Genomic DNA, 24,140 nt, shown 5'->3' with positions numbered 1-24,140 from the left:
TATTATTACACTTTTATACTCACCTTTGTTACACTTTTAGACCTGCAATTTTTCCCCCATTCACCTTAGGGGTGAGTGAAATTTGGTGTTAACAAGATTATTAAAGAAAGGTTCATCAACAAAAAATTACTTAAAACTGGATGTTCCAAACAGATTTTTTCGTAGTCTTTCTTCTTGAAGGAAATTTTGGTTTGATATGAAAAAGAGCACAAACAATATTACCAAGTAAACTTAAATTTAATAATTATGCATGTTATAATTTTATATGTAGCTATGGGATAATAAAAGCGGAATGTGTAATTTCCATGCAAATAAAGACTTAAAAATGTAGTGATTGAACTAATTAGTCTAAAATAAGGCAAGAAGTAAAAAAAGGAATCAAGGAATTGGTCAAGGGAACTAAAAATTACGGGATTATGGTAGAGCTGTAAACCAAATATATTTTGATAATTTTGTGAACTCCATTGCATGTAATTATTCTAAATGATCTGCTTAAAAGACAAAAGTCATCAGACTTGACTATAAAGATCTAGTTTTTTATAATAACTTTATCTAAAACATTCAAAAGTAAGAGAAATGATAAAGTATCAAATGAAACTACTGTAAAAAAGATGACATCTCTACATCAATTATTGTAAAATGGTCTTCAGACAAAAAGTACCTGTAGGAATACATAAGGCCATTCCATAATGATAAAAAGTTTATTTCATCAGGAAAACAACATATTCTGAAAGTGTATGTCTTTAATTATGTGATCTCAATATGAAAAAAAGTAAAAATTACTAGAAGAAAAAAACTAATAATTATACTGGGAAATATTAGCACACACTTCTCAGTAATTGATAGAAAAGTTAGTTAAAAATCACCAAGGATAGACTATTTTAAATAAAGTTGAGATTTATGTAGAATGCTGCATCTATAAGTTTCAGACTGTACATCTTTGTTTCACACTCACATGGAGAATTTACAAAGATTCATCGTATACTGCTGGGCCACAAAAAGTGTCAATACATTTCAAAGTTTTGAATTCATACAGAACATGTTTTCTGACCTCGTGAGAATTAAGCTAGAACTCAATAAGAACAACAAAAATATGAAAAGACCTCAATGTCTGAAAATTAACTGAGAAGAGCCTTTCAGGAATTGAAGGTTCTGATGTGCCCCAAACAGAGTATCTTTTTAACTCGATTTGGTATAAGTGAGAAAGGGCAGGAGAGGGTGAGGAGAGAGACAGAGACAGAGAAGAAAGGAAAACAAGGCATACATCTCTCAAAGTGGTTACATGGTGAGAAATATAAATTAAGATGAAGGATAAATGCTTGCCAATTTTTTTTTTTCTATTTCTGATTTTGTTCTTTCATTTCTTTGCCTCTCCCCACCTTTGGCTTCCATGATTTTTAAAATCTCTATAGGCAAAGATACTCTCCTCAAACAAGCAGCTCTGAGTGATTCAGCAATGGTCTAGCCTTTGCCTGTGTGAAGGCCAGCTATAGCTATGAGAGATGTCATCTTACTTGACTGGTAGGTTTTTCATGGGCGTTGATGCCCACTCCCATGGCAGGTATCAAGTGAAGACTCCTTCTCTCCTCTGAGATTTTTCAAATTGGGACCTTGTACCTACAGGTCTCTTATGTGCTCCAGGCCCCCTCAGCCAATCAGTTGTGATTTCTCTTAGACTCCAGATCTCTACAGCTTACCATCCCCAGACAATCTGTTTCCTCCCAGTAAGTGCCTTTTTTGGTGGACTCTCTTCCAAAATGACTAATAGTGGCTCCCTAAATAGAAGCCACATCTAGCAGAAGAGAGACAGGCCTCTGACCTCTCCTATTAGTAAAAATAAAATAAAATTTATTTTCATACTATTTTTACTCTGCCATTAGAGGTTGCATTTAGCCACATGCATCAGAGGTTGCATTTGCCTTTAGACAATTTTAGATGTAAGTCAGGTGTATTCACTATGGGTTCCAAACTCTGGTGACATTTGTTAAACTTTTCAGATGCTTCTCTAAAGTCTCCTTCACTTGGCTTGGTTGAAGAGAGAGGAAGTGCCTCAGCTTTCTAATAACTCTCACTGTATAAATCCTCTCTAATCCTCTCTTGACCCCTGACCAGGAGCCCTTGTGGTCTAGTGGTTAAGATTCATTGCTCTCCTCCCTATGGCCTGGGTTCATTTCTGGTCAGAGAACCACACCACCCATCTGTCAGTTGTCATACTGTGGCAGCTGCATGTTGCTGTGATGCTGAAAGCTATGCCACCAGTATTTCAAATACCAGTAGGGTCACCCATGGTGGACAGGTTTCAGTGGAGCGTACAGTCTCAGACAGACTGGGAAGAAGGACCTGGGCACCCACTTCCGAAAAAATTGGCCATGAAAACCCTATGAATAGCAGCAGAGCATTGTCTGAGTTGTAGGAAGATGAGAGGATGGCACAAAAAAGGCTGTGCAGGGTTCAGTTCTGCCTTACACAGGGTCGCTAGGAGTCGGTATCAACTGGACGCCATTAACAACAAGCTGACCCATCTCCACGACTCTGGAAACACCCAAAATGAGGAGACAAGCCATATGCTTACCAAACTGGTTTTCCAATTTGTCACCATGTCATAAATAGATGATTTAGCAACCTAAAATCCAAGCATTTAGGAAATCTGAAATTCTGAGACAACAGGAAAATAAGTTAACTTACAGTTAAAAATATTGATATACGCACATAAATGTTTACATACTATTACATATAAATAGTAATGCTATTACATCTACATAAACACGTTTTATAGGCTACTACATACATACATGCAAACACACATGCACGTACAACCCACATATAATTAGTAAGCCAGTATAATATTTGGGTATTTTATCTCACAAGCTGTTGAATCAATTTATTATACATTAATTAATTAGCTATTTTCATTATAGAAATGGAAACCAGTTATCTTGTTATTCTGCTTGACCCGTGAATTGGGGAGAACAGAGTCTAAAATTTGAAAATATGCAAATATACAAAGGGTCATTTATTAAGTACGATGTTAATTTTAGAACATCAATATTGATAGGCGAGAGAGTACACAGTTTAACAAAGTTGGATTCAGTCATCATAAAATTGGGATGGTTACTTTGATTGCAATATATTTTAATTGGAACAAATTTAGCCCACCATTCAACCACCGGGTATATGTCAATTTAGGTATATAGTCTCTGACTATTTAAAACTATATATGGACCAGAAGCCCCAAACTCTAAAATTATATGTAGGATAGTATGCACAGATAGAATAAAGAAGTCCCAGCATTTTCTAAATTCTTTAACTAGTTTTCCCTGAACTTTTCATTAATATCTGAGAAAGGATCATGTTAATAAACAAAGAAAAAGATAAAGCTGAAATAATTTAACGAGGATTCTTCAGCAAAAGAAAAAATACATAATGGATACCATATGTGAAAAATGTTCAACATCACTAGAAACTGGAAAAAAAATTAAAGCATAGTGAGATGCCCTCTTTCCCCTACAAATTAGCAATCAGACTAAAGGTTGGCTGAGATGGGCACTTTGATACATTGCTTAACGGAGTGTAAATTGCTATAACTCGTCTGAATAGCAATTTGACAATCAAGGACTTGAGAATGCTTCATTGTCTTTGCCCCAGCAATTTTACATCCAACATGAGGAAATAACTCTAAATAAAACCTCACGAATAAAGGCATCTGTTGTGAAGTTATTTATAATAGTGAAAATAGTAAAAATGTCCAACAAAAAGAGAATGCTTAATTAAATTGTTATACTCACATTATGAATGTTAAGCAACCATTGAAAATTATGTTTGTGCAGAGGTAGTTATAAGAAAGTACTTGTGATGAAATTAATAATAACTGACAAAATTTTTATAAAAACATGCCCCTTAACTCCAAATACCAAACCTCTTTGCAGGAAAGTATCTTCAGCTCAGACTCCTTCGTGCTCCCACAAGTGAATTCAACAAAATATGAACTAAAAAAGAATTACAAAACACAGGAGCTAACCAGCAATTATGAGTGAGAATATTTCAGATATAATAACTTCCATATATAAAAGGTGAAAATTATCTTTAGTATCTGCAAAGAAACACAGAGGAAAGAAACGATGACCAACAAATAAGAAACCATTAAAAATGATACGAAAATTTTGATAAAGAATCAAATAGAACCTCTTGAGTAAAAATATATAACATATGACATAATAATACATAATGCAAAATAAAACTGAATGCATATTTAAATACTGCTGAAGAATTAATGAGCTACATGATAGAGCTGAACTTTACATGGCATATTTTCTCAAGGTGGCCTTTTATTTCCAACAATCTACATTATTCATACTTGCACTTGAAAGTAGAGAAATGGATTTTGCAAACATTGACTTAAATAGGATTGACTACATTTGGATTCATATGAAGATATTTTGAAATACTCCTTTCTTTGTCCTGATGATCTTATTTTAAGTTTTCTCTTCCTTTTGGGCTAGGGGCAGAACCCATATGAGAAGCTGTTCTGTTTATGTTAGTGACCTGCACTAATGTATTCTCATTGCCTGGGGCCGTATTTGAGCCAAAGTGGATGTCAAAATAGATTCTGTCAAAGAATGCCTTTAGGGAGTTATCATGGCCTCCACATGGAATGTGAAAGGTCATAATATTGTCCATGCAAACTCCTAAAATTGTAGGCTTGGAATATAAGGAATAATTCTGTAGTGTGAGCAATAAACTCTGATCCAGTTAGCCCTTTAATTTTGAAATGCAGATTTCTGAACTACAATGTGCCATGTTGGTAACAAGCGTGTCTTCAGTTTTTTATATGCTCAATAGAAGCCTTGGATGAAATATTCAAATGGCCTAGACAAGTCCTGACACATGGTATTAGCTTCTCAGAAATAATGAACAGCACCTTCTGAGCCTAAACACAACATTAATTCAGACTTCTGTAATGGAAAAACATGTAAAAGGAGGAAAAAACCTAACATTTCTTGAGTGTAAAACCTGTGTGCTCAGAACTGTGACAGATGTTTTACAAATGTTATTTCGTTTTACCTCCACAGTGACCTTAAACGTTATATTATTTTACACATTAGAAAACCAAGACTTGGAGGCTAAGTACTGAATATGTCACAGATGGAGCTTGAGTCTGTGACGCCAATCCAGGACTGTATGACTATAAACTCTATGCCTCTTTTTATAGAATACACTTTCTCACAATTTAAATACAATTTACAAGCCCTTTATAATCATTTTTTTAAAAACTTAACTATATAGTATATTTCATTTTTTCCATGATCTGCTTTTTATATTTTAAGATCAAATTTAATTTGCTTTTATGTTTTGTTTTATTTTTACAATTGAATTGTAGCAAATTTTCTAAAGAAAAAACCATTGCAAAATAATACAAGATCTTCAGATATTAGAAGAGTAAATTTCTTCTCAACTAATTTGACAATATCAGTATAACATTTGTACCAAAACCAGTGACTAGAATAAGATAGAGTCACGCATCAATCTCATGCATAAAATAGATAGAAAATTCTAAACAAAAATATAGCACTGTATAAAAAATAAACCCAGATCAAGTTGAATTTATCTGAGAAATTCAAGGATAGTTTTACATTAGCAAAACTGAAAAGCCATATCATCATCTAGATAGCTGTACAAAACATTTAATAAATGTCAACTTTAATTTGGGACAAAAATTCAAAGCAATCTAAGCAAATGATGAAATTTCCTTAAATTGTTAAAATGATATCTAGAAAAACAGCCTAGAGTAAGCATTATTCTTACTAGAAAATAACACAGTGTTACCTTTAAAATCAGGAACCAGTAAAGGCATCCAATAGCACCACTCTTATTACATATTGTACTGAATATTCTAGACATCATATTAAGGCAAAAAAGTAATTAAAATCATAACTATTGGAAAAGAAGAAATGAAATTATCATTACCCACAGATAATGTGTTTTTAAAATATCAAAGTCTTTGAATAAGGAATTCTACTGCAAGAATTCTATTATTTAGGAACACTTGCATATCTGCACATAAACATATGATTAACGATGATCATTTTAGCATTATTTATAGTAATGAAAAATTGAGAAACACATAAATGTTAGTTAACAGAGCATTTGGCAACCTACATTAGGTTTTCTATTGGGCCAGTAAAAACAAGTGAAGAGATTAAATGAGCAGGTTCATTGCAAAATAATACAAAGAGTACCATCTCTATCGAATGCATTTGTGTGTGTGTTCGTGTGTGCCCTCATGTGTATATGTATATGCAGGGAAATTAATATAAAACATGCTAAGAAGATGCACATCAAACAGTTGATAGAAGGTAACTCTGGAAAGTCTACGTATATGGAGAGAGGCAGGAATTAAATAGAGACTACTCTCTTTTGCTCAGTACAATTCAATGTACAAATAGTATGTGTTCAAATATTTACTTTTTTTGATAAAGGGGGATATAAAATAAAGAAAAGCATGATAATCAAAAAAGGTAAATGACAATATAAAAAAGAAAAAATAACTTACAAGGCCAATAGCCATATTAAAAGATGAGTAACTTCACTAGTAATCAGAAACATACAAATTAAAAGTGTTAATATATGATGTTCATCTAAGACATTTTCACCCACAGCAGTAAAGGGATTGCTAATATCCTCTGTGGGTAAGGAAGAAGAAGAAAAATAGATGAGCTAAATCAATGTTTGCAGAGGTGTAAACTGGTGCAATTTTCCTTGAAAAATTCTTTGGTAGTATCCATAAAAATTAAAAAGCGTATACTATTTGAGCAACAAATACATTTCTAGAAAGCTTTCCTACACATATGCAGTAAGACACATGTAAATAGATACTCGTAGTATCACCATTGGTAAGGGTGAAAATAAAATGCTTATAAGTTAGAGAATAGTTAAATACATTGAGCAACATTTAGCAGCAATTACGAAAAAAAGGAAAGTATGACGTAGTTCCAAATACACTAACATAAAAGATTATCCAGATACTTAAGTTAGAAAGAAAAAATCACAAAAATATAAAGCATGACCCAAACTGTATTAAAAATGTTAACTAACATTGTATATATTCACATGTGCTCCTATTGATGATTATGCATAGGGAAACACTATCATTAGCAGTGTTTATTGCTGAAGGGGTAAATTGAGTTGTAAGAATGAAGTAGTTCTCTAACTCTTTTCAGTATCAAATTTTGTATCTTTTATTTTTATTCATTAGCATTTATTCTTATATGATTTGGGGAATTAAAAATAATTAATCAGAATAAAATTGCAGTATAATCTTATAAACAATAAAATAACATTCATTGGGAAGTCGCTGAGTTTTTATTGCTTTCTGAGTGCAAATGTATACTGTTAAGCATCTTTTTTTGCATGAATCCAAATAGTTCATCTCCATTTTCTTAATATACGATCTATTGATTTTAATCTGTTTTGCCTACAATTTGGCACTTCCATCTGGCACTAATCTCCTCTATGTATGTCCTTCTTCAGCCTAAGAGTTTACAAGGAGACAGAGAGGAAAGAAAGTGACAGGCAAGTATTAAGACTTGTGCAGAGTCTGAGATTTTTAACCTGCTAGAAGCCATGATATTCCTGGGTCAGAAGCAAAGGACTTTATTACTCACAACAGCAATAGCAAGCATATTAGTATTTGAGACGAAGGACAATGCACTCCTAGTAGAAACAGTCAAATATAAAAAAATATTGTAAGACAATACCCCTAACTAAAAAATATAGAGATATTTGGAAAGAATGAGCTATACCCTGTGTTTTATGAGACTACTCTAAGTAAATTGAGAAGGAAAGGGTTAAAAGTATTTTTTTTTTTTTTTTTGGAATGAAGATTGGCCCTGAGCTAACATCTGTGTCAGTCTTCCTTTATTTTGTATGTGGGATGCTGCCACAGCATGGCTCAATGAGTGGTGTGTAGGTCCCCACCTGGCATCTGAACCTGCAAACCCTTGACTGCTGAAGCAGAGCAGGGAAACTTAAACACTATGCAATGGGTTGGCTCCAAAAGTAAATTTTTTAACTCATTTTTCCCTTCTCCTGGAAAATTAGTTGATCCCAGGGCTGCATTTAAGAAAAGATACATATTTTCAGTGGAGAAACCTGGAAGATGCCATCTCAGCCAAGTGGTCAAGGTTAACATCACCAGCATATCACTACTTATTGACATCATGTGCTTCAATCGATGCATTGAAAAGGACACAACATCCCTTCTGTGATATACTTGCCAAAAATGCATATGTTTAACCCAATCATGAAAAAGCATCAGGCAAATCCAGACCAGGAGACATTTCACAGAATACTGACCAGCACCCTTTAAAAGTTTCAAGTTCATGACGGACAAGGAAAGGTTAAAGAACAGTCACAGATTGGAGAAAACTAAGGAGATGTAATAATATGGAATCCTGGATTGGATCCTGAAAGAAAAAAATGATATTAGTAGGAAAATTAATGAATCTTGAGTAAAGCCTGCATTTTAGTTAATAATATTGCTAATAATATTATTAGCATAATAATATTAACTATGATTAAATGTTAGTTTTGTTAGTTGTGCTATGGTTGTGTAAGATGGCAATAATAGAGGAAATAAATGAAAAGTATATGGGACCTCTCTGTACTATTTTTTTGCTTCTTCTGTAAGTCTAAACTTATCTCAAAAAAAATTTAAAAGGTATACTAAACCAAGAAAATGAGAAAAATAAGCCATGATTTTATTTATACTAGGGCATGATAGTAGATTGTTAAAATGATAGCCACCAATGAATCATATCTCCCAGGATCCACACCTTCACATGTTGATGCAGGCCTTGGTCATGTGATTTGGCTTAGCAATTGCAAATCAGCAAACATGAGGAAAGCAGAGGCTTGATAAGTGCTTGAACACTCAGATTTGCCCTCCGAGAAGGCCACTACTGCCATGTACTCCAGCAGGCTATTCTACTGGAGAGGCCAAATGGAGGAGAATGAGGCACCCCAGATAGCTGGTGCAGCTAACTGCCAGATATGTGAGTGAGACTCTCTTGGACAATCCAGCCTCAGTCAAGCTACCAGGTGACAAGAGCTATAAGAGAAACTGGACAAAACCAGCAGAAGTAGCACCCAGCTGATTCCAGCCCAAATTGCAGCATTATTGGCAAATAACTTGTCTTCATCTTAAGCTATAGATATAGATATTTATTGTGGCAACTACTCAACCATTTGCATAACTTGTGTCATTTATGTTGAATAAAATGAATATGACAAGAAATACCTTTTTTTAAAAAAAATGAGTACGCATCAGTTGTAGTTTAACACAACTGAGGTCAGAATAATGGTCACGGTCTCTTAGATGTACTGTATATATGGGAATTTTCTGTCCTCTACTTCTGAACAGTGAAGGTGAACAGCATCTCTAAGCAACGGACCTCGTCTTGTAGATGTCTGTAATCAGTAGGTGTAGGAAGAAAGAGCGCATCTCTGTGAATGGGAAAAAAATGCCTGTTTGGCTATTGTATACTTGAACTGATAGCTACTCTACTTTACTCAGTGCAAAGCCCTTGCTGTAAAAGCCACGGTAATTTAATGGAATATTTAGAGTTATTGCTTAAAGATTTGGCCTCTTGACTGTAACAACAACAAAAACTGGTTCAGTCAAATTTGCATACTTTGGTCAATATTTTTCTCTGGATTTACAAAATCTCTGAGATAAATACACTGCATGCAAGTATTTCTAATGGTGCAGTCTCTCCTTACAATAACTTTGCAAGGTTTTTCTGATAGGCTCTGATTCAGGGGGATAAATGAGGTGGGTTTCTTTCAAGACACCCAGACAGCCCATAGCCTCTGAGCACAGCCTTCAGGTATTTGGAGTGTTGCTCTTTTACCCCTGTTCCTCTCTTGGTCAATATCAGTCTTCATCAAATTTTCTTTGAGGGGAAACTGTTGGATTCCCCTGAAGCCCGGAGCTCAGAAAGAAGACCTCAGGTTCTTCTGTCATCAGTCATCCCGTCTTCTTCTAAAGGTACAAAGCGCTATGCACTGGCTGCTTCCTTCAGGCCTTCCTAAGATAGATTTCTTCATTACCAGCTATTCTTTTTCTTTTCATTTTAAATGTGCTTTTGATTTGAGAAATGCTACCATGCTGATACAGAAATAATGAAAGAGGAAAATAAATTGTAAGGCATTTTTTTTTTCTAGATGGAATTTCAAAGGCTGCAGTCTTTCGATGAAGAAATTTTGTTTGATGAAATGTATTAAGGAGCAGAAATGAAATATAAACCCATCATTTTTGCAGATTATGTGATACTCTACATTAAAGATCCCAAGTATCTATAGATACATCACTATAATTAAGAAGAGAATTTAACAAAGTTGTAGGATACAATGTCAATATACAAAAAAGTCAACAATATTGACTATCAACTAGCAATAAAATACTTGAAAATCAAATACTAAATGATACCTTTTATACTAACTTCAAAAATTATCAAATGCAAAACCACAATGAAATACTAGTATACGTTACAATTTAAAACAAATAAAAACATCAAATGTTTCTGAGAATTTGAACAATTAGAACTCTCACACATTGTTGGTTGATAGATAATAGACATGTCGATACAGATATACTCTCATAGGGAAATAAACAATTTTCTTGGAAGTTCAGAGATACCTATGTTATCACTGACTTACTTTCTATTCACAAACACATATGGAAAATAACAACAAAAAAAGAAATCAGTTTTATTGTTATTTTGTAACAAATGCCATCGAAGAAAATCTAATATGTTGTTAGAATATGATGATGTTGAGGCAAATTGTTTTTACAATTCCTTTATATTCATTCACATTCGAAAATGAATGGAAACATTATTTGCTGCAAAATGGCAAATAAGAGAGCATGCCTGCATGTAAGGAAATTGCACTCTAATGGATTTTAATAGATAAGTTTATTCAAGTATCAAGTAAGAAAAAATGTGTTAGTGGTAACACAAGTGTTTTTCCTTCATTCATATGCATTTTGTACGTATTTGCGAACAAATGTGCTTCTCCATGTATGTCAATCGACATCAGTTCCCATGAACCCTAATGTTTTTGCCAATTTCTCTAGAAAATAGTTTTTCAAGAAAAATGTATACAAAATTGTTAGGACTCTAAATACCTGGTGGCTACTGGAAACCTCTCCAAAATTTGGTTCATGAATCTAATTAGAATCTTTTTTAAGCAATCACTTGCTTTATCATCGTTTACTATAAAATTTAATGTGGTAGTCATATCGATTACTGAATATAATATGAACAATTATCAAATATTCCTATAATAGTACCTAACACACTGGAGGAAACCAACAAGAATTTGCTGAATTATTGAGTAAATGTTAATAAGGAAACTATGCAATTATTTTAAGCAAGAACAAAGTAGAAGAACTCAGGAAATGAAAACTATTTTTTTTTCAGTTCCTTTAGCGCATCATTTTATTTGCATTTGGAGAGATGCTTTGTCTTTCAGTATTCGACTTTCTGCTTCTGACATAGTCCAGAAATTGTGTATCATAATGTAGACATTTTTAAATATTTCTAATTTGGCAAAAATATGAAACTCAGTTCACATGGCTGAGGTGTTTTTCCATATTCTCTCCCCTAAGTTAGACTCAAACCTTTGCTCCCTTGTTTCATAGAAGCATCCTCTTTTATAGGCCTTGGAGGATGTAAAACTGCATCTATGTCCTGTTAATATAAAGTTAGAGACGTCACAAGATCTTGCTTATAATTCATGCTTCTCTTTATTACTCTATCCTTGCTTTGCCTTCTGGCTCTTAGTTTTGTTTGTTTCGTTTACTTTTGTTTTGCTTTTTAATTTTTTTTTTCAGTTGGCAAATTCCCCGGTAGGTTTTTCCATGAGAAATAAAATTATATTCTCGGTACTAACATCTTCATGCACGTACCTCTTTAATATTAAAATATTTGTTTTGGTTACATTAAAGAAATCACCCAGTTTGATGCATTACAGAGTCTCCTAGATATTCTATATTATGGAGATCCTGAAATTATTCTCAGTCCTTTCCAAAAAAATATGCAGGGAAATGGTTTCTCAATAATACTCTTATTTTCTCTTTGGCTTATAATATTTAAACAGATTTTAATTAATACATATTTCTAAAGTATAAAATAGGTTATAAAATTAGAATTTCATGTTAATTTATGTGATATAATACTTTTATGCTAGAGCTGTCAAATATTCCTGATTCATTAATCTGTCACTCATATGCCTCCAAATTCTGGCAACAACTGACTTCTTTCATGTGTTCGTGTATTCATGCATTCATTCATTCATTTGTTCATAGAGCAAGTGATTATTAGCTAATTACAATGTTCTAGACTCTGAGCTAGTTTCCAGAGATAAAATAGCAAACAATATAGTGCTTAACATTACATTTCAGTTTTTCATTTGTGAGCTTCCTCTAAGCCTTAATTGAAATATTAAAGAGAATAAGCTTGCATAATTGCTCAAGGCATCCAGGAAGCAACTAACATTTTGCAGAAATTCTCATGTTATTTTCTTCTATTATTGTAATATATGTAATTTCTATCTGAGAACAGAGTGGCCTTGGGATAGAAGAAAAGAGATACATGTTTCTAATAATAAAAATGATTTACTTCAGCCTTTATGATTTTTCAAAAGATCCATCCACTTTTCACCAAAAATTACAATGCACGCAAAAAGGTAACACACTGCCATGAGACGGAGCAAGCAAGAAAAACACACTCAGGTGTGATGCAGATGTTGTAATTACCTCACTGGGACTTTTAGATACCTATGGTAAATATGTTAAAGGACATTAAGGAAGATACTAGAAAAAGGTGGATGATATACAAAATCAGGTGTGTGATTTCAGCAGATTGATGCAAACTACATGAAAAAACTCTAATCAAAAGGTAGAAATAAAAAAACACAGTAAAAAGTGATAAAGCATGTATTCAGCAGGCTCATCAGCAGATGCAACACGAGTGAGTGAGGGATCAATAAAATGTTGCCCTTACAACAGGAACAAGGGAGGAATGACTTCTCTCACTAGTTTTGAAAGTCCTAGTCAGTGAAATAAGACAAGAAAAAGAAAAGTCATGCAGAATGAAAATGATGATTCCACATATAAGTGAAATTATACTGTATCCTTCTTTCTCTATCTGACTTACTTCACTTTTCATTATACCCTCTAGGTCCATTTATGTTGTCACAAATGGCAAGATCTCACTCTTTTTTATGGCTGGCTTATATTCCATTGTATGTGTATGTAGACCTATATATCTATATCTATCTATCTACCTATCTATCTTTCCATCTATCTATCTGTATCACATCTTCTTTATCCTTGCATCTACCAATGGACACTTAGATTCCTTCCATATCTTTGCTATTGCAAATAATGCTGCAATGAACATAGGGGTGCATATTTCTTTTAAAATTAGTTTTTTCATTTTCTTTGGATAAATACCCAGAAGTGGTATTGCTGGATCATATGGTAGTTCTATTTTTGTTTTTTGAGAAACCTCCATACTGTTTTCCATAATTTCCACCAATTTACACTCCCACCAACAGTGCACGAAGTTTCCCTTCTCTCCACATCCTCGCCAACACTTGTTATTTCTTGTCTTTTTGATGATAGCCACCTGACGAGTGTGAGACGATAGCTCACTGTGATTTTGATTTGCATTTCCCTGATGATTAGTGCTGTTGAGCACCTTTCATGTACCTGTTGGCCATCTGCATGTCTTCTTTGGAAAAAACAAAACAAATGAACAAACAAAACAGAAAAAGACTCAGAATCAGAGAACAAATTAGTGGTTGCTAGAGGGGAGGGGAGAGGGTGGAAGAGTGAAATAGGTGAAGGGGATAAGAAGTACACACTTCCACTCATAAAATAAATAAGTCATGGGGATGTAATGTACAGCACAGGAAATACAGCCAAGAATATGGTAATAATTTTGTACGATGACAAGTGGTTACTAGTCTTGTCAGGGTGATCATTTTGTAATGTAAATAAATGTCAAGTCACGAGGTTGTATAGCTGAAAGTAATACAAAATTGTATGTCAAGTATATTCAATAAAAAAAGGGAATGATGAAATAAATCTCTGTGGATTTAAGACCTGATATTAACATATGAATTCCCCCCAAAAATCTATAAAAAGCCCATAGATCTGATAAATTATTTCAGGAATGCCCCAGGGTACTAAGTGAATATGAAAAATTCAATTACATTTATGAATAATGCCTGTGAACAATTGAAAGTTGATTTTTTAAAGTAACATTTACAATAGCATCAGGGGAAAAGAGATATTTAAGTGTAAAGTTAACCAAATACATATATCTTCACGTTGATAACTACAAACATGGAATAAGAAATCAAGAATGTCCTAATAAATGAGAAAATATATTGAGATAGTGGATTGGAATAACTAACACTTTATGATGTTAACATTATCCAAATTGATCTATAGAGTGAATGTGAAATGAAATTAATTCCTTGTAGATATTTTTATAGTACCTTGTGCTAAATTTATATAGAAAGCGACTGTAACTAGAATTACCCAAACAAGTGGAAAAAGAAAAACAAATTTGGAAGACTCATACTTCCTGATTTCAAGGTTCACTAAAAAGTTGCTGTAATCAAGATATTGTGTTATGGGCAAAAGGAAAAACACAGAACCAATTGAACACTCTAGAAATAGACCACAAAATATAATCAGCTGTTTATTTACAAAGACACAAAGGCAAGTAAATAGAGAAAATTTTATTTATTCAACAAATGGGGCTGATCCAATAAATACTTCAAAACCTATGCAAAAAAATAAATATGAAGCATAAATACCACATCTTCTTTATCCATTTGTCCCTTGATGGGCACCCAGGTTGCTTCCAAGTCTTGGCTATTGTGTATAACGCTGCAATGAACATATGGGTGCAAGTATCTTTATGCCTTTGCATTTTCAATTTCTTTGAATAAATACCCAGCAGTGGGACAGCTAGATCATATGGTAGATGATGATGAAATCCGGCCACTTGTGACAACATGGATGGACCTTGAGGGTACTATGCTGAGTGAAATAAGTCAGAGGGAGAAAGTCAAATACCATATGATTTCACTCATAAGCAGAAGATAAGAGCAACGAGAAACAAACACATAGCATTGGAGGTTGGATTGGTGTCTACCATAGGGGAAGGGGGGAGGGCAAAAGGGGTGATTAGGTTCACATTTGAGGGGATGGACTATAATTAGTTTTTGGGTGGTGTACATGATGTACACAGAATTTGAAATATGTTATGATGTGCATCTGAAAAAATAATAGTAAAATTAAAGAAAAATAAATAAATATGGAGCATAGACTAAAATTTAAAACTGTAACTCATCAAGAAGAATATACAGAGGAAAATCTTTGTAGTCATGGCTTAAAAAAAGGATTTCTTTTATGCCATATTACCAGTATAATCTCTAAAAGAAAAAATATTGATAAATGAGACTTTATCAAAATTAGAAGCTTTTCTTGCATGAATAAGTGAAGGAAACTTTGTTCAGTGAATGAAGAGACAAGACATGCATTCTCTCAAAAAAGGAATCAAGGATTCTTGGAGAAGTGGTTGATTCTAAGGTGAGTTTGGAGCATGTTGTGGTGCTTGAAAGTAAGGAAATATTCAAAAATTATGGAGACTTGTTGAAGTGGCACAGAAAACAATCTGAAAAAGCTCTCAAAGACTAAACCTAGAAAATCTTGAGCAAAAAAATAAATAATGAAAGTATTGGATTATGATCCAGAAAATAAAATAAATATTCATGAACCCATACTGATATAAATAAAAAAGTAAATAAATAAATGGGGGAGAATCAGCAGCTTTTCCTCACAAAAGAATTCCTTTAATATGTGTAAAAGGAATAATGGGAATAGAAAATCACCACTCAAATATCAGTGTAATAATTTTTGCAGTCAAGATCCAATCTGGATGCTAAAATTAGTGGGCAGAATTAAAGGAGAAACAAGATATTTTCATCATCTCCATGTTTCTCCATCAAGATATTTGTTAAGGACAAAAGGAAAAATAATAACTTTAAAGTGAAGACATTGGAAAAGCACTATCTTACCCAAGCGATCAAGGTTAACATTATTAGTAATGATGTAGTGTCATTATGTAACTCCTGCTATGAAGCATTGAGAAGGGCATACTTGTTTATTGGTTTTCTTCCCAAAAACCCATAACTTTGTTCTAATGGTAAGAAAACATTAGACAAACCTAAATTGAAGGATATTCTACAAAATAACTGACCAATACTTTTCCAAAATATCAAGGTCATGTAAGACAGAGAAAGATTTAGGAATAATCATAGATTGAAGGCATCTATGAAATCTAAGGAGAAATGAAGAATAAATGCATTATGGGATTTTTCTACTTGATCCTGGAACAGAGAAAAGCATTAGTTGAAAAGGTGGTGAAATCTGAGTAAAGTCTGTGGTTAATAAAAGAAGTGCAACAACGTTAATTTTTTGGTTATGTTTATTCTAACATACTTATGCAAAATGTTAATATTAAGGAAGTAGGGTATAGAGTGTATAGGAACTTTCTGTACTCTTTTTGCAACTTTTCTGTAAGTCTAATGTTTCGAAATTTAAAAATTTAAAAAACAGGGGCCAGCCCTGTAGCTGAGTGGTTGAGTTCACTCACTCCACTGCAGTGGCCCAGGGTTTCCCAGTTCGAATCCTGGGCGCAGACGTAGCACCGCTCATCAGGCCTTGCTGAGGCAGCATCCCATATGCCACAACTAGAAGGACCCACAACTAAGAATACACAACTGTGTACTGGGGGGCTTTGGGGAGAAAACGGAAAAAAATAAAATCTTTAAAAATTTAAAAAACAATGGACACGCACATACAAAAGCAAAAACTGAGGAATATATGTACCACACAAACAGTAAACGTAAGAAAGCTGGTGTGGATATCAGATTAGATAGATTTCAGTAGAGGGAGTATTACCAGTGATAAAGAAAAGCATTTCTTTTCAAGTGTGTCAACTTCATCAATTTTTGTAAATGTTTCTCATCTACTTGAAAAGAATGTTTTGCAATTATTTATGTGTAAAGACACACCACCAAGAACCCATTAAGGTGTCTAGAGTTAAAAAGACTGACAATATCAACATGGACAATACCAAATATTGGCAAGGATATGCAGCAGTTGGAAGTTGCATACAATGCTGGTGGGAAAGCTAAAGTAAACTTTACAGCCACATTGGAATACAGTTTTTCATTCCTCATAAAGTAAAACTTATACATAGTATGCAAGGGAGTAATTTCATGACTAGCTACGTACAGAAGAGAGATGAATACAAGCGTACCCCCAAAGACTGATATGTAAATGGGCATAGAAATTTTATGCATAATAGACAAAAATTGAAAATGGGCCAAATGCCCATTAACAAAGGGATGGATAAACAAATCGTGGATATCTGTATAATGGACTATTACTCAGGAGTCAAAAAATGGACAATCAACAGACACACCATTGAAAACAATTGGAGGTAAGGGAGGCATGATGCCATCATCCTTCTATCATCACCAGAGCCACTGATAAAACAAAGATATATGGCATAGAATGTAAGGAAACAAAACATAACCAATGAGTCATGGTGCCTGTTTCCTGCTCCAACTGGAACAATTAGCAGCGTCTAACCCAAGACTAGATCTGGATTATTCAAGCCCTGTAGTTAAAAGAAATAGAAGCTGATGGAGTAGATTAATATTAACTAATTTTTAAAAATAATTTCCTGTAGAAATAGAAGAAAGAACATAGTTTTAATTATGTTCCACAGCACTCAAATGACATATTTACTATGTCTATTCAAGTATTATTAATTGAGACTCTATTATACCTCTGGTATTTTGTAAATTTTTGAGAATGTCAGAGTAAATAAGATACAGTTTTTTATATTTGCAAGCTTCCCATCTAATTAGGGAGACATTTTAACAGTTTCTCTCTCTCTTTCTGTCTCTTTCTCTCACACGCACATATACATGCACAAGGGGGTATAATTTTTAAATTTCTCCTTTTAATTTGATGTATTCCAGACATCAACCAAAGTCTTATTTTTGAAATACAACTTTGATCCCACATCTATCGAACTTTCTCAGGTTCCTACATGCCCTATAATGATGGACGAATAGAAATGAAACACACAGCTCCCCCTTCACTGCCAAATGAAGTCAACATTTCCAACAACAAGAGTTTTTGAGGAAAAGATATCAGGTGCAGCTATAGGTCCATTTCAGGGCAGGCTGTTCATTTAAACGCTAAGGATGAACCCTCAAACTCAACACTGGGAGCGAGAACTGATTTATGTTACTTCATCAAAAGACAAGGTGAGATTTTCTTCATTAAGGAGACATAGGTTTAATCTCTTTAACTTGAGCTGCAAAATATTTCTAGGTCTAAATGAAGCTATTTAATGATATTTTGAGAGTTTCAAATGTATTTGATCTACTAAGATCTAAGTTAAAGAAAGCCTCACTTGAAAATATGATTTTCTGAAATCCTTCAATTTCTGGAATTTAGATCTTAGCTGCTATAAATCTGTGAGTGTGTGTGCACAAGTAATGAAGAATAAGCTAACCTTCTAACTCTTTTGAGATTTTCTTCTGCCAGCAAAGAGAAAGCTGACAGGCAACCTCCTCTCTTCATCTACTGTTGGCTAATACTGAGCTTTCTGCTTCCCTGTAAGATCAAAACTATTTTTAGATTCCTACATTGGGTTACATATTTTTACAAAGTAACCACAGAGCCACAATAGGAAAACAAGAATGCTCTGCATTTTATGAGGACACAGGTTTATAAGATAATCAGGCCCAGCATTAAAACATCTTGTGAGTAGTAATTAAGACTACAACTTTCTTGGTCTTTACCTAAAATATGCCTGATTGGTAGCACCTTAGCAGAACATACGTCTTTTAACTTAATGTACAATTTAACCTGATATTTGAAAATTTTCAATTTCTCCAAATTATTAGTGAGATAAATAATGTACTAACAAGGAGTTCGATATGAATATATAAAGCTGATCAAATATTATAAAATATATTTGAGAATCTTACAGAGGTTAATCTGGATTTGTCACTCAATGTAAGATTTCCTTCTGCACAATTTTTCAGGATGGCTTCCCATCTATGTAAGCTCCTTACCCACTCTTGCCTTTCAGAGTAGCTTTTAGGTTGGGTATCCGTCCCAGATATTTGGGATGATCTATCTCCTACCTCTCTGATATGCAATCACTTGCTTTGATCTGGTCTTATTCATTTCCATCCTTGTGCCACGCATCTGGATTCTGCCTCTCTACCAATTCTTTTCAGGATGATATCTTATTTAGTCTCTCTGCATGCCTTTGATTTTAAATCAACACTAAACTTGCTTCTTGTATCACACTCAGTTTCATGCTCTGTAGCTTGAGCATGAGTCTACTTCCCAACTGCAGGTCCTCAAGATGCCAAAAATAATCACTCAGCCTCTTCTTGGCTTTTAAATTTTTGTTTAATTAGCTATTGCATCTTCATTTAGTCCTTTCTTCTACAGTCAAAACATCCACAGTAACTTCAACGATTACTCATAAGCCACACAATGTAATGCAATGGTTTTAAACTCTAAGCAATGGATGTCTAGAAATCATGCATATCCCTCATCATCAAGGAGTGAGTTGGTAGGGGCCTGGCAGAAAGCCAGAATATATGTGGCTTTGGGCCTCACATCTCTACTTCAAGCACAGGTTGAGTACCTCCAGTAGCATTTGTTTTACATACAATGAATCTATTAGGCACCTTTGAAGATTTTATTAAACAAATAATTTCACCATAAGGCATTCCTAAAACTATCAGTATAATTGTTAAGAAAAAAAAGATTTTATATTCCAATTGACCTGAATTTAAAATTCAGCTCAATACATATTAACCACATTAACTTTTATTATTTCAGATAGTTTAAGCCTACAGACACTCAAGATCTTGAAATGTAAAATAAAGAAAGTAATCTGTAATTCATATTTTGGAGGAAATAGGGAAGGAAGTTATGTTACTAAAACACTGAATAAAACCTTCCTTCATATAACAAATGCTTGAAAAATGGTTATGGAATTTCAACTTTGGCCATAACAGAGAAATGAGTGTCAGATTTATCCTCATAAAAATTTATATAATTGGACAAGATACATGAAGCAACATTTTTCAAGCTTTGGACAACATATGCTTTGATATTTGAACAACAGTGCTTTGATCATTCAAAGAAGTGAAATACATTAGGAGAGCTACACATTTACCCCTGTTTTCTACCTGGGGAATTTTCCAAACCTCAAGAAGGAATGGAGCCCAAATAAAGAGCACTGATTTCACTAGCTCGAGGAAAAAGAAATCAGTGTTCATAACTGCTGAGATGGCTAGAATTTGCAGTTAAAGGTATTAGAATGGATATTCACAGAGAAAGAGCTCCAGATGTGTGTTTCTACTTCTCCTTGACTCTTTGGCCAAATACTAATCTAACAGAACAAGAGTTGATAGCAAAGAACACAACAGAAAGGCTAGAGCTGAGCAGAGACCACAGAGCTTGCAAAATTCTAGGAGTCTTCGGACTTATGACAAGAGTGAGTGGAGTTGATTTTGAGACTGAAGTTGATTTGAAGAAGACCAAAAGATAACACAGATGTTGGAATTAATAAGCAAGGGATTTAAGCAATGATTGCATAAGAAATTCAAGAAAAATGGAAATAAATCATTGAACATGTGGAAAATATTGGGAGAAAAATGGAAGCTATAATAAAGACAAAAAGGAAAATTATAAATGAAGAAATACAGTATCTAAAATAAAACATCGACTGGATATCCTAACATCAGATTGTATGGTGTCAGTTAACCTAAGTACAGGGCAATAGAGACCATCCTAACTATAACATGGAGAGGAAAAAGATTTTAAAGAAATCCAGATGGCCTCATTGACTTACAGGAACATATTTACTAGTAAAATATACACAATTGTAGTTCCAACAGCAAAAAGATGTTGCAGCAAGAAAAAATTGAATTTCTAAGTTTAACAAGAAATATCAACCCATATATTTAAAATGCTAAACAAATCGTAAGTAGCATAAATACATACACATACATACAAAGGCAAATACAAGCAGGTACATCATAGTCAAATTATAGAAAACTAAACATAAAGAGAAAATTATAAAAGAAGAGAAAATGAAACATGATTTAGATTTACATTTAGATATGAATGAGAACAGTAGATAAGAATAACTGCTTACTTCTCATCAGAAACAACAGAAGCTGTAAAGAAATGAAAAGGTACATTGAAAGTGCCGAAAGAACATGCCGATTGGAATTCTATATCCAGCAGAACTATCTTTCAAAAATGGAGGGGAAATAAAGGGTTTAAAATGGAATAATAGCTGACAGAAGTTATTGCCAGAAGCCCTGACATCCATGAAATACTGAAGGACATCCTTTAGGCTGATGGGAAATTACGCCCAATGGGAATGTAGTTCCCATGATGCAAAGAACACTAGAAACAACAAATAAATTAGTACCTAGAAGACTTTTTTCTTCTTAATTTATTTAAAAGACAGTTGGTTGTTTATAGCAAAGTATGACAATGTATGATATGGTTTATAGAATACATTGAAGTAAAATACGTGACAATGGAACAAAAGTTGGGAGTTGCATAAATGAATGCATGCTATTGTAAAGTTCTTAAATTGTACGTGAAGTGTTATAATAACTCAAAGTTAGATAGTAATACATTAATGATGTACTTTATTAATGTTTTGAGCTAATAATAAACACAAAAGAAATAGAAGTTTGACTGAAACGTTAGTAAAGGAGACAGAATAGTAACAAATATTTGATTTATGGAAAAGGAGACAAGAAATATTTAACAGAAAGCCAAAGATCACATTGAACAAATGAAAAAAACAAAAATATAGTACACTTATAACAATAATATAAATAACTGTATGAAATGTAAATGAACTAAAAACCCCCTCTCCAAAAAAAAAAAAGGCAGAGATTGTCAGGTTGGATAAAAAAGCAAGACCCAACTATATGCTGTTTACAAGAAATGAGCTGTAAATATCAAGGACCTAATAGATTTAAAAAGTATAGAAGATATATTATGCAAATTCTAATAGTATAAAAAGAATATTAGCTAAAATAATATCAAACCATTTACATTTTAAGGCAAAAAGAATCACTATAAAGACATTTTATAAAAGGATCAATTACTCCAGAAGATACAACTCTCCTAAACGTGCACAAACCTAATAACAAAGGAATAAATTATATAATGCAAAAACTGAAAGAGCAAAAAGGAGAATTAGACAAAACTACAATAATAGTGGTAAATTTTAACATATTCTGTCAGTAATTGACAGAAGTTATTTTTATAAAATTTAATATATAGTATACATATTAATATAAAGATCTGTATGTATATAGAAGCTTAGATTAACATTCTCAACCAATTTAACCTAATCAACCCTTATAGAATATTAGATCTATGATACCAGAACACACTCTTTTTTCAGTATACATACATTATTCACCAAGACAGGTCATATGCTGGGCTATAAATTCAATACATTTTAAAGGAATGAAAATATACAGTGAATGTTCTTTGAGGAAAAAATGGAATTGAATTGGAAACCAATAAAAAATAAGATACCCAAAAAATTCTCCAATAATTGGAAATTAAACAATACACTTGTATATAACCCATGTCAGAAAATATCTACCCCTACCTCACACCATGTGCAAAAATTAATTTGATGTAGCTCATAGAGTTAAATGTAAAGGCTAAGACTACAAAACTTCTAGGGAAAAATAAATAGGGTCAGTAGAAATTTCTTTTACAGGATGGGAAAAGGAATATCCGTAGAAGAAACTATTTATAAATTTGACATCATTGAAATTCAAAGCTTCTTCTCGGGAAAGATACCATTAAGAAAACGAAAAGGCAAGACATAGAACGGGAAAAATATTTTCAATACATATGTCTGACAAAAGACTTGTATTGACATTTTTAGGTATCAAGGAAATGCAAATTTAAACTATAAAGAGATATCATTGTATCATTATATACCCACTACACATGCACTAGAATGCCTAAAATGTAAAGACTGACAGGGCCAAATGCTGACAGTGATATGGAACAAAGGGAACTCTTGTACATTGCTTATGAGAGAGCAAAATATTGTAGTTATTTGGGAAAACAGCTTGCCAGTGACTTGTACATTTAAATATATGCCTACTGTATACCTATGATGAAGCAATTTCGTTACTAGATATTAAGCTAGGAAATTAAAAGAAAATATATTCCATAAAAAGACTTTTACAAAAATCTTCATAGCACTTCTATTTATCATAGACTCAAACTGGAAACAGTCCATCAAGTAGAAAATGTGTAAACATTGTCATATAATGAATGATGACGTATTACTCAACAATGAATAGAATAAAGAGAAATGAACTAGTGGAATATTAATAAGAATTAAAATATATCATAGTAATATCACAGATACTATACTGAATCTAAAAAGCCAGACACAAAGGAGTACATACGGTATGAAACATTTACATAAAGTTATGGAACAGACAAAACTAATCTAAGGTGATGGAAAAGGAACAGGGGTTGATTTCAAGAGTGTCAGATATAAGTTTGTGAAGAGGTAGGAGGTTACTATTTTGAGTGATAGAAGTGCTCCATACCCTGATAGATTTCTGGGTGACACAAGTGTTTGGGTTTCTCAAAACTTATCAAACAGTATACTTAAACTATGTGCATTTCATTCTATGACTATTATACAACGATGATGATGATAAACGGTTGTCCTTCCTTCTCTCTCTCTCCTCACCTTCAATTTCCTGGTTCCCTCCCTCCAAACCTTCCTTCTCACGAACACTATTATATTTTTGTGCTTTTTCAAATGTGACCCAGAACCTAGTAGCTTTTAAAATATTAATCATTCCTCTTTCTCCCAGAAACATGATTATGGGTTTAGAATTGTTACTTATATATTTATTTGCTTGATTAGTACGCC

At 33.3% G+C, this 24,140-nt stretch overlaps 1 long non-coding RNA gene across 1 annotated transcript in view; it reads left to right on the top strand.

Moving 5' to 3' along the window:
• LOC138917748 (uncharacterized) overlaps positions 1-24,140 on the top strand; it is an 85,270-nt gene that overhangs the window by 59,453 nt on the left and 1,677 nt on the right. The window lies entirely within an intron of this gene.

This window comes from Equus caballus, chromosome 15 (assembly GCF_041296265.1).
Source record: "Equus caballus isolate H_3958 breed thoroughbred chromosome 15, TB-T2T, whole genome shotgun sequence".
Lineage (NCBI taxonomy): Eukaryota > Metazoa > Chordata > Mammalia > Perissodactyla > Equidae > Equus > Equus caballus.
This window is presented reverse-complemented; position numbering and strand designations above follow the sequence as displayed.